Raw genomic sequence first — 10,861 nt, 5'->3', positions numbered from 1 at the left:
ACCAGATGAGAATGGACAGATTTAATGAAGCATGGAAGTGGGATCAGGAAAGGTCCATCACATTCTGCTGCTGGGGGTCTCTTTGATCCTGATATGTGACATGTTTCCTCTGTGGCCCAAACTGCCATCACAAAAAAGCATATAAGTTCTTTTTTCTTGCAATACTGCCATTGCTGAAATACACTGTCTCACTTAAGCTCTCTAGGCATGACCATAGCACAAATACTTGGCAGTGCTGACAGCTGGAAGCATACTTCCATCTCATTTCCTTAGGTGTCAGCACATAATGCCACGGCACCAGGCATGACACTCCATGGCCCAGTGTAACAGAAGTGACACAACATGCTGAAACCAAGACATGACAAAAATTCAAGGTGCATACACAGCCATTCCTGAATCTCTTGAAGATGGCAGGAAAAGGCAGGAGTGGACACCCTCACAACCTCCAGTAGATGAATTGGCAGAACCTCCAGGCCTGGCTGGGCTTTGCCTTCATTGCCACCTTCCTCTGGGGAGCAGAGCAGCTCTGGACATCAGGTCACTAGAAAGACAGGGGGTGTGAAGTCTTGTGTAGCTCATTAGTAGCTAACAGCCATTGTCACTTGGCTGTCACTGTTAAGTGAAGTGACAGCAGACTCAGCTGTCACAAGAGAGGTACAATTGCAGCTTGCACAGGCACGCCTCAGGGAGAACTGCAGGGCAGGACCTATAGACCCCTGTACATCCATCCTGAGATGATGGTGGCTAACCTACTCTCAGTGTTATAAACTGCGATAAGGCAACAAACTCCAAGAACACTCAGTTGTGCCTCATGCAGATCTGTCTTGCCCTTTGCCTAGGATCTCTCTACCAAGAACTGCACCTTACGCTGCTGGCTACATCCCCTCACTGCTGCTGTTTTTCTTCTGCGGACAAATAGATGCAGACAGATCCAGATCCGTCTCATTCTGACTGTTCTGAATGAGAGGCTCTCCCATACCACAGTGACAGCTTTGTAGAGTACTCCAAGATAGACTGATAGGGTAAAATCCATGGGTTAGAATAACGTGAGGTGGCAGAATAGCACACATTCCCAAACATTCAGCTTTCCAACAGGATGTCCTGCCTCTACCCTGGCCATATAGGCAGGCAGTCAAAACTGAACTGAGTTTCTTGTCTCCTTCACCTCCAAAGCTGAAATTAAGTCCTGCAGTCAGGGAAGGAGCATTACAGGTGGCCTTGCATTTGGAAACCCTCTGCCAAAGACAAACTTGCAGCCACAGAAAGCTCCTCCTTGAAAAGGAATGTGTCCATGACCATTTTGGAGTGATCTGACCTTTTTCATGGAGATATATACCTCCCTGTCAATGGCTCATAAATGGATGAACAGCTCAGCTCTTTTTAATAGAGTTAGGCACAGGGTAATAATAGACTTGTGCAGCTCTCTCTCCTTGCTTAATTCATCTTTCTACAAATCATTAGCATTGTTGGAATAACTGCTATCATTAGCTTGGATTCCTGCTCACAGCAGCTCACAGCCATGCTGTGGTGCACCACGCGTGGGAAACAGGGTGCCCTGCTTGTGTTTGCCCAACAGAGGCTTGGGGCAGGTCTTTTCATTCTCCTGTCAAAGGAAGAAAGGTGCAGACAAAGCTTCTTTCTTTCCCCAGCAAAGGGATCTGTGCAGCAGATGCCAAGAGCCCATCTGCAGCATAAGCCCAATGCAGCTAAAAGCATTGCAAATATCTCCCATGTCTCTGAAGATATTGCTAACCATGAATGAATGAACCTGAGGCTTCCACACAAGCAAACGATGCTCTCCTGTTGTCATACATCCTGCAAGGATGACTCTTACAAACAAATAATATTGAACCAGGGATAGGACAAGGGAAAATGGTTTCAAACTGTAAGAGGGGAGATTTAGACTGCATATAGGGAACAGGTTTTTTTGTTGCTGTCATTTTGTTTTTTTAAACAATAAGGATGATGAGGTACAGGCTGTACAGAGAGGCAGTGGATGCCCCATCCCTTGAGAAACTCAAGGTCAGGCTGGACAACACTCAGCACCTCATGGAGTTGCAGGTGTCCCTGTTCACTGCAAAGGAGTTGGACCAAATGATCTTTAAGGATCCTTTCCAACTCAAACAATTCTATGATTCTATGAAAACTGCTCCTTCTGCACTTATTTTCTTCATTTCTGAGCCATTTCATAGCAATGATTTCCCTGCATAGTATCAAGCAAGTTCCATGTACCCTAACAAGCCAAGCTGATATTCCTCTTGAAGTGTTGGCAGCTTCTGTTATCTGATTCACTTCTCACTGCTGTGCAGAAAGGCAAATACAGCACTGGTCTGAGCTGACCACATGCTGGGCACAGCCTAGTGCTGGATCAGAGCACACTGCCCCCAGCCTTGCTCTAGGCAGGCCAGAGAGAGCTCTGATTGCTGCCACCACTGCCTCCAGCTTCCTTACAGAATGCATTTCTTGGCATGGAAATACGTGCTTCAGTTCAGCAGAAAAATAATTCAAAGCCCAACCTTATGGTTCCTCAGATTCCAGATTGCTATCACAGAACCATAAAATAGAATTATTAAGCTTGCAAAAGACCATTAAGTTCACCAAATTCAATCCACCATGCCCACTGACCACGTCCCTCAGTGCCACATTTCTACAGACAATGACTCCACCAGCTCCCCCCGCTACCTGTGCTCAACCACTCTTTCTAGAACTTATTCCTACTATCCAACCTAAGCACTGCCATGGAAGCAGATGGGGTCCAATCTTCTGGCTGTGTCTACAAATGTATTAGCATTGCAGAATCGCCCTTTAATTAAGTTTTCTGTGTTTTGTTTATAAGCACAGCAGTCTGGAGGTGATGACAGCAGAACACAGAATGGGGTCCACAGCTTTTTATGCATGTTGGGGCACAGCACACACCCTCTTTTGTGTGCAGCCCTAAATGACGTCCATAGGATTACACATGCAACAAAGAACAGCAATTGGCTTAGGTTTGAGAGCGTGGTGTGATTTTTCCAGTAATCTGAAGTGGTCATTTCCTAGTAGTCTGTTTGTTTCTGTGTTAAAGGAAATACACTAATCAGAGTGCTTTATATTTACAGTTATTGTGCAACAGTTTTAACAAGGAAGAGGGAGGGAGGAGTCAGGAACAAATTGATGTGGTGTGGATGTGAAAGCAAGGCAAGCCCTCTCCCCAGAAAGAAGAAAATAAGGTCAACCATTCCTATAACAGTGCTACCATCTGCAATTAATAAAAGCTCACATGTGACCCTGGTCCTCACAAATACCACGAGTGAAGTGTGCAGAAGCAGGAGACCTGTAAAGCACATGGCTGAAAGGCATTGCATCCTCACAGAACAAGCTGTGCACAGCTCTGACGCAAGTTTTTCCAGTAAAGAGCCTGAGTTGGCTTACATGTGTTATCAAACCTGCTCGGACAACTTGGAGTCAAAGGATCCTAAGCCAGGTTTGCACACATTGTGCTCTTTTATGAAAGGTGTCTGTGGTGAGTTCTGTCAGCCCTGCAGTCAGCCTGCCACAATATCATGCATTTCCAGCCAAGTTTGAAGACAGGGCGGAAATAAGGCTGTATGAAAATATGCTCTGGGACTGACCATGAATGAGCCCCTCAGATATAGGTAGCACCATAAAGCTGCACACTCTTCCCCAGTGCTTGTCCTACAAAGCAGCTTCTGACAAGCTCTTTACAATGCCAGACAAAGAATTATTGGGAACATCAATAGCTATATACAGGAAAAAAGTTGACTCACCCAGCTGGAGATAAGGGCCCCTGGCTGCAGAACACTCCTTCTCAAGAACAAGCCTTCATCCAGAAAACATTCTCTCATCCGAGGCTAACCCTTAAATGAGCCTGGGAGGGGGAGGGAGGGGGAGGTGAACCCTGGGTCCACACCTTCTGGTCATGTGGGAAAGACAGGTAAATTGTTTACATCTGTGCTTCCTGGATCAGCTATACCCCTTCATCAGGTGCTCAGTCATCAGGCTGTTATGGCTGATGACTGAGCACCTGATGGGTTAGGGTTAGATACCCTAACACCCCACACCTAGCATCAGTACAAATGGATCCTATCCAAATCTTGCTTATGGAGAAACATCCAAAGAATCTATGGCCATAAGATTCTGCTTTACTCATTGCTCCATGTGCAAGAAGCTCTTTTCATTCAAGCCATGTGATTTAAATGTAATGGAGAAAGTTGACTGGGCTCTGAGCATCTGATCAAACTGTGGATGTCCCAGTTCATTGTAGGGGATCTGGACCAGGTGACCTTTAAGGGTCCCTTCCAACTCAAACAGTTCCATTATTCTATGGTTCTATAAGTGCTATGGAGGTGGCAGCACAGCCCAGAAGGTCCGCTGAGCTGTTTTGGGATGGGAAGCCAACCTGAAGATTGCTCTGATGTGGGGTAACACAACAGACCCACTGGGGTGAACAAACAACCCCTATAGTGGCTGTGGCAGGAGGTTGGGTTGGGAAATAAAGGGATCACTGTGTCCTTGGCAAAGAATAAGGAGACCAGACTATAGCTTCTCATTGTCACTGTGTCCAGTAAAGCAGGTGACCTAGACCTCCAGAAGCTTTGAGGGAGCCAACACTACAATGCTTGGTCCTATTTCACTGAGGAGTTTTGCTGTTTTTGCTTGCAGAAGAAAAGAGTTCTGCATCCTCTGCCATCATTTAACTGCTATGTTAGATGTGTTCCATGCGGCCAAATACCTGCGAGCACCAAATGAAAAATACAATCATAGAAGGATAGAATCATTTGATTTGGAAACTATTAAAGGATCTAGTCTAAATTCCCTGCAATGAACAGACACACCTACAGCTCCATCAGGAGCCTCATCCAGCCTGACCTTGAATGTCTCCAGGGACAAGGCATCTACCACCTCTCTGGACAACCTGAATCCCGAGCTAAGTTCTTTGGGGTACCCATTCTCTGGGTAGGATGATGAAGAAGAGGATGGACTTGCCCATACTGAGGATTAAATGATAATTCATGCTTTCTCCTTAAATTGTGCTCACTCTGCTTTGGAGCATTCCCTCTGTCCTGGTATTGCCTGTGCCTTTCTTACAGATCAGACTGAAGCATTTTTCTCCAGCCATGAAAGTTAGCTGCTCCTGTTTGCATGGGCTCTGCTCATGGTGGCTGTTACCCTGTTCCTCCTGTTTCTCTCTGATGTCAAACAGAAGGGCATCCACTTCTTGGCCATGGTTGGGTGTTGTGACTCATTTAAAGGACTCCCCAAGAGGACACTTCACATTGCTGTCTGAGCTGCTTAATTCCCTTCACAAAAGCAGTGCTAAAGCTAATGCACAGCGAGAGCCCTAGAGGGAAGTTCTTCAGGAGGAGGTAAGAGCCAATATGTAAAGTGGTTAATGAGCTTGTCAGACAGCAGCACATTGGGTTACAGCTACCAGAAGTGGTTAGAGACAGACAAATGCTCCTCTTCTCCAGCACTGAGCACCTTAACATCTGTCTCTGCCCCAGGACCAGGGGCATTAAGAGCAGACAGGGCTGAAAGGAAAAGCATATATTGGAACCCGTTTGAAGTAAATTCCCCCTAATGTTTAGAGGCAGCAGGAGGAGAAGCACACACACCTCCATCCCAGGATGTGTTCCTCCTCTCTCTGCAGAGTCAGGCCACAAAACTTAGTTCTTCTGTGATGCCTCCCGAAGCATCAAGATTGGAAAAAGTAGCACTGATGTACAGGAAAATGGAGTTGTAAAGGGGAAAATCAGCCTTAGGAATAGTAGGAGGAGAACCAGGAACAACTCTTACTTCTTTATGTAATCTAGATTAAGTTAACAACATTTCCTTAATTGTAACAGGTCAGTGAGGACTGTACATCTAATAGATTTCGCATAGCTCACAGGATGCAAAAGCTGGAGGAGAACAGTACCTGGCGTTATGTGTAATTCAGTGATGGCACTGTACAGCAAGAAACCATCATGTCTTAAAGGAGGCTGAGAGCTGAGAAGGATGTAGGAAAGAGGAAAAGGATTTAAATAGAGAGAGCTCAGATTGTGTAGATTTGCCATGAACTTGACTAAAGCACAGATATTAGATGGAAGTGGAGTGGAAGTGAAGGGAAAACATCAAGAGTAACTTTCCCACTCCAAGTGCGATGAAATTCACCTACAGTTTCTCTCTCCACCTCAAAGTCCAAGAGGTGTGTTGAGTCATGCCACCATTCCTCTGCTTTACTCACCCGACCCGACCATTCATATGGTGGCTGAGGCACAGGGCTGAGCTGCAAGAGCATACATTGGAGGAGACCGAGGAGATACTTTGCACACCTTCATCTTTCCTCATTCATTTCTTCTCTCAAGTAAGTATAGCTCAGAAATAGTTGCTGCTCAAAAGGTGTGATGGAGCTTGACCTTTTAATGCCGTTAATGTGAGATGCGCCTAAATCAAGGATTTCGTCTCAGCACCATGCTAATTTTAACACATTATTCTCTTTAGGCCTTCAATCTCCTTCCCCACAGAAACCATAATTCATGGAAACGTGTAAGAGATGGACTTGAGGCAAAGAACAAGGACAGGACAAATCATGCTAATTTAATTTGCTTGCTTAATTACATTTCATATCTCATTCGTTTGAGATATACAGATGAGTAAAATTCATGTGGACACAGACATTGGAATGCCAAAAATAAAGTCATGAGCAGTTTCATCATTGAGTTGTGCAGAAAATGAAAGTGAGAAAAGGAGAGAGAGAATGTGTTAGATAGCAGATGCAGTAAGGGGACAGGGAAAATACAGTTTGTTCCTTCTGTAGTGACTCTGACCTTATCTTTCCTTTTCCCCGCTTCTCTGTAAATATTTTGGCCTTCTTAATTCTACATTTTCCCATTCTCATCTTTGTTTTGCTGCACAAACCATCATTTTGCAGCAGCAAGTTCCCTGGGACCACTGTGGTCCATTGAAATATTTCTAGTAGATAGCCAAAGGGAGGTACGATGACTATGCGTTCTTCCAACCCAAATCAGTCAGAAATTGATCCTAAACAAGTAGGGCTTCTGGCTTTATCCTTCTGAAGTGATTAGGAAGAGCATCAAAGGAAAACTGAGATCTGTCAGTTCTGTGCCACCCAGAGCTTCAAATCCTAATTTTATTGCTGTGTTGTATCTTGAGAGCAGCTGGGAAGAGTTGAGAATCTGGGCCTCTATCTTCACACATCCAAATCTGTCTTTAAATCTCACTTCTTCAGACAATCTCTCCTTACTATTTTTCAGCATCGACAAGTTACAGGTGCCTCCATCCTCTTCTCTGATGCCTACTTGTCATCTTCGGAGTTGTTGCTTTGGAAATGGACTAATTCCCATCTGCGGCGTCTCTGTTCCATGCCAGCTACTCACAAGATATTATAACTGTCACTATTTGTCACTGTTATTAGCAATAAACATGATGACAAAATTATGTTCTTTAAAGTATCAGTCAGTGGCCAGATATAAAGCTTCACAGATATTGATTACCACGTTCATTCAGCTAAACCAGAAACTGTGAAGATTGACACTCCTGCAGAATCATGTAATTGTCACCAAAAGCATCTCCAGTGACCACGTCCCTCGGTGCCAGGTTTCCATGGTCTGGAACACCTCCAGTGACAGTGACACCACCACCCCCGTGGGCAGCCTGTGCCACTGCATCTGAGAATAATTTTTTCCTAATATCCAACCTGAACCTCCCCTTGCTCAACTTCAGGCCATCACCTCTTGTCCTGTTGCTGGTACCTGGGAGAAGAGGCCGTTTCCCATCTCATTACAATATCCTTTCAGGAAGCTGTAGAGAGTTGCCAATTTCTGTCTGTAAGAGGGAGTTCAGCTGCATAAGCATGAGCCATGAGATGCCAGTGGCTTTCAAGATCAGACCACAGGCTCTGGTTTATTTGTGAGCACAGACATAAGCATTAGATCTTTAAACATGTTGTTTTTCTTCTCTGCATCTCAACCAATCCCATCTAATACTCATTTTTATCTGCATACTAGGATTGCTTTCAGCAACAGCTTGCAGGGTAACTACTTATACTTCATGCTGCAAAAATAAACACAATAAGAAAAAGTTGTATTTTACTGCTATATTTCTGATGCAGTGGAAATCAACAAATGAAAAATTTAACTTGCCGGAATCATCTCCAGTCAGTATTGCAAAGAGCACAGCTCTCAAAGAAGTGAGTGACACACTGTAAAGCATCATCATTGGCTTGGGCTGACGCTGCTTGGTCCAGCCAGCACATTAACAGCCATCTGAGTAAGATGAGTGTCCAAAGCCTGGTGGGAGAGATTCGTCTGACCCAGTGTTAGCCCTGGCAGTTGAATGTCTCCATTGGAGCTGAACAGCCTGACTCCTCCATGTCCCTGCAGCGAAGCAGACACTTTTATTGTGCAGTTTGGCTCATCCTACAATGGACGCTTTAAGGCTAGATAAATCACACCAATTTTTCTCCATTGATGATGGAGGAAGCCTAGGGTGACTAGTTCAGTCAGAGACCCCTACCCAGCAGGGCAAGCTGCACCTCTCTGCTCTGCCTGATCCCCATCAGAACAAGATCCTCTCCTTTGATGAAATACAACTGTGAGTTCTATGGCCACAGCCTCAGTGCTGGCCAATTTGGGGCACCAACAAAGAAGCACCAGAGATGCATCCTGCACTGTTGTCTGCCCCTGTTCCAGCCAATTCACTACTCCCATGCCAGACAAACCCCTAAAACACAAGGCCAGTGATTTCTTGCACACTCTGTAATAAGCATTTATCTTCAGGTAGGTTTGGATCAGGAAGTTATTTGGCATTTTCCCAGTAGATTTTTGAACACACGGAATTCATAGACGCATCCAATCAGCCATTTTCCTGTCCAGGTCTAGCACCATGAAACACACTGAGCTGACTTTCAATATTATCCAAACAAAAATGGTTTCCTTGAAAAAAGTCCTTGCATGCTTTAAGCCGAATCAGGCCCAAGCTGGACTATATCATTGTTATGCCTTGTTGCTATAAAACCAGTAAGTACTGGGAGCTTTGCTCTTTGCCCAGGAAGTAGAGCTCATGCCAGGCAGCGTAAGGCAGGCTGCCAGGCAGGAGGTAGACATGGCTACAGACACAGTTTTTTCCAGATCTGCCCTTTGAGATTAGTGAACTTCTGTGAGTGAAGGAGATTTCCCATGCATGTTACATGTCAAAGGTAGGCAAGTACAAAGGGTGGCTGAAAGCAGCACTGATCTCATTGTTCAGGTGTGGCACCAGTGAAAACTACGATCCTTGGGTGAAAACTAGGGAACAGCCTTCATCTCTAATTATGTCTAAAACAATTCAAACTTCTCCATCTCCTTAGGCCCTTTTATGAAAGTGCCTTGATTTTTCTGCAGAAATTAAATTACTTCACAAATTGTTCAAAACTTTGTCATTCTTATCTGGAAATGCCTCACTATCTTCCAGAGCTGCATTAGTCTTATTCCTCTTACTGTCATAATGACCTGCAGACCAGCTGGATTACATCCTGTGTGATTCTGTGTAGCTTTTGGAAACTCTTGTTTGTGGCGCATGTGGACAACACAAAGTTGGGCCATGGGAGGCAGTGGATGAAGTACATTGTGATTTCCAGTTGAAAGATCAGGGCAGCTCCCATCTTTCTTGCTTTTCCAGACTATCTGCAAACTCAAGCAGATCTTTCTGAACAGATTTGCCTCTTTTCTGGATTCAAGGATTATGAACATCACAGCAAGAAACACTTCTCATGTGAGGATATTAAAGACCTGGGAGACCTCTAAAATAGTCTTTTTTTCTCACCTCACACCTTGCACCCACCTGGAAACACTGAAATGTTCTCTCTCCAGACAGCTGGAGCCTTCTACATCACTTAGAATCACAGTATTATAGAATCATAAAGCTGGGAAAAGACCACTAAGATCATCTAGCCCAACCATCAGCCCATCCCACCATACCCACTAACTCCTAGCCCTCAGTGCCACATCTCCACAGTTCTCAAACACGTCTAGGAATGGTGACTCCACCACCTTCCTGGACTGCCTGTTCCAATGTATCACAACATTTTCTGAGAAGAATTTTTTTCCTGATTTCCTGATTTTTTCACTTGATGAAAGAGTAGTTAAGGCTGCTGCCTGCTCCCAGGAAAAAGCTCAAATTAAGGTACTGGAATCCTCAGCCTTATTTTTCAGGCATTTAGAGAAAAAAAAAAAGAGAGACCAGAAATGAGCAGACCATACTTGCCAGTAAGCACTTAGGAACCATAATACTGTGCTCTGGCTGAATGGTAGAGCCAACCAAACTACATTTACTGTATTTCCTTCCTATCACGCATATTTCAGCCATAGTAAAAAAGAAAAAAAGGGCATCAAAATACAGCCAAGTTGTAAAACCTGACCATCTGCAGGGCGGCTGGTGGAAAGACATTTTTCTTTGCCTTGAGAGACATTTTTCCAAAGCTGTCAAACAGCTATCACCAAAGACCCACTGGAATATTTACTAGTCCAACATCTGTCAAGAAATTACTAGCTTGTTAAAGGTATATTGTTAGTTACTGGCATTAGACGTCTATTAACATTAACTGAACTCCTCAGAATTATTTAGGTTTCATTGAAGTTAATGGGAGCTTTACCATTAACTGTTGACTGACCTGATGGATTTGACTCACGGCAGACAGAACAGCGGTGGGTTTTTGTTCAAGCCACATACCTGTGAATGAAGACATATAGGGACATAATCTCAGGGAGGACACACACGAAGGAAGAGGAGTATTTCAGATAGCCCAACCACTTTGGGGTATTCATTTAAACATTATTGCCTGGAGTATCTCTGCTTAAACTGCACAATGGGATGTGCAGGT

The 10,861-nt window shown here is 44.5% G+C and overlaps 1 long non-coding RNA gene across 1 annotated transcript; it reads right to left on the bottom strand.

Moving 5' to 3' along the window:
* Positions 1 to 8,083: 8,083 nt before the first annotated feature.
* On the bottom strand, positions 8,084 to 10,056 carry LOC116238285 (uncharacterized). The gene is made up of 2 exons (XR_016467561.1): positions 9,823 to 10,056; positions 8,084 to 8,378 (listed from the first exon to the last, which is right to left on the bottom strand). It is a non-coding gene; the product is annotated as an uncharacterized LOC116238285 (long non-coding RNA).
* Positions 10,057 to 10,861: the final 805 nt, after the last annotated feature.

This window comes from Phasianus colchicus, chromosome 6 (assembly GCF_987193195.1).
Source record: "Phasianus colchicus chromosome 6, bPhaCol1.hap1.1, whole genome shotgun sequence".
Lineage (NCBI taxonomy): Eukaryota > Metazoa > Chordata > Aves > Galliformes > Phasianidae > Phasianus > Phasianus colchicus.
Note: the sequence above shows the minus strand (reverse complement) of the source record. Positions and strands in the feature narration are given on the sequence as shown.